This window comes from Brassica rapa, unplaced genomic scaffold, assembly GCF_000309985.2.
Source record: "Brassica rapa cultivar Chiifu-401-42 unplaced genomic scaffold, CAAS_Brap_v3.01 Scaffold0205, whole genome shotgun sequence".
Classification (NCBI taxonomy): Eukaryota; Viridiplantae; Streptophyta; class Magnoliopsida; order Brassicales; family Brassicaceae; genus Brassica; species Brassica rapa.
Genome location: NW_022610149.1, coordinates 26,073 through 27,500, shown reverse-complemented (window position 1 = coordinate 27,500; position 1,428 = coordinate 26,073).

The following is a 1,428-nucleotide window of genomic DNA, read 5'->3' as shown; positions in this document are numbered from 1 at the left end:
CCTTCCGTCAATTCCTTTAAGTTTCAGCCTTGCGACCATACTCCCCTGGAACCCAAAAACTTTGATTTCTCATAAGGTGCCAGCTGAGTTCTAAAAGCAACATCCGCTGATCCCTGGTCGGCATCGTTCTTGATTAATGAAAACATCCTTTGCCAATGCTTTCGCAGTTGTTCGTCTTTCATAAATCCAAGAATTTCTCCTCTGACTATGAAATACGAATGCCCCCGACTGTAACACCCCCGAACCGTCCTAGGCATAGGTCGAGCCATCGGCCAACAATCAAACAAGAACATGACCGACGGACGACCCACACCAAGGGTTGGAGATGAAAGGCCAACCGGCCAGCCAACAATCAAACAAGAACATGACTGACCGTCGAACCCAACACCATGGTCCGGAAGCGCTACATGACGGGCTAGGGACAATCCAGTCAAAGTCACAGAACTTAATCCGCAACATCGACCAGTTCATCCACTAACACGTCCCGCTAAATCATGGCTTAAGGCTTTGCAACCCGTACTATGAGTTAACGGTTCCGTTAGATCGCGGCCTAAGGCTTTTCAACCCATACTTAAACCTAACGTTGTGTTTAGACCGGACAAGTCTATTTATCAGAGAACCATTGTAACGAATATAAAACATCACTTTTATTAAAATAATAAAATACAAGATTACAGATGGATTAGTGCCAATATCGAGTCAAAGACTTTAACTAGTACCGTTTTACAAAAGGAAAGGCAAAAGTACTTCCGGTGCTCCTAACGTCCAGTCTCCCACTAAGGTTTCCTGCAACAATAGGTGAGTTTAATGAGTAACCTAATGTAACTCAGTGAGCCAGGGCCCCAACTAACAAATACAACCCCTCGCCATCCCAACCACAAACAATCTAAGACGAGGAGTTCACCTAACAATAACACAACAATAATAATCATCACTCGAGACTTCCCCCGTGAAAACCCGAGTGACTCAACAAGAACATAAATAAGATAAGAAGCAGAATATAATCCACCATTAGCATAATAATATAATATATGCTAAGACTCTCTACACCTTCACTACACATCCTCACTCGAGCTTTTTCATCATATACACAACCATGGAACACCTAACTCGCAGCCACAAAAGCACACGGGTTAGAACATCCAACATAACTGACATGTAACCCCGATAAGGTATCAAATGACAGAGCATGCTTTCTAGCAACCTCTCCGTACAGAGCATGCTTTATGCAACCTCTCTGCCCAGCCACGTAGGGACATACTCTAGCAACCTTCCTTGCCGCAAACTAACATGAAGCACCACCAAGGATACAACATGACGGAGCATGCTTTCTAGCAACCTTCCCGTACAGAGCATGCTTTATGCAACCTCTCTGCCAAGCCGCGTAGGGACATGCTTACGTAACCTTCCTTGCCGCGTAACATCCTA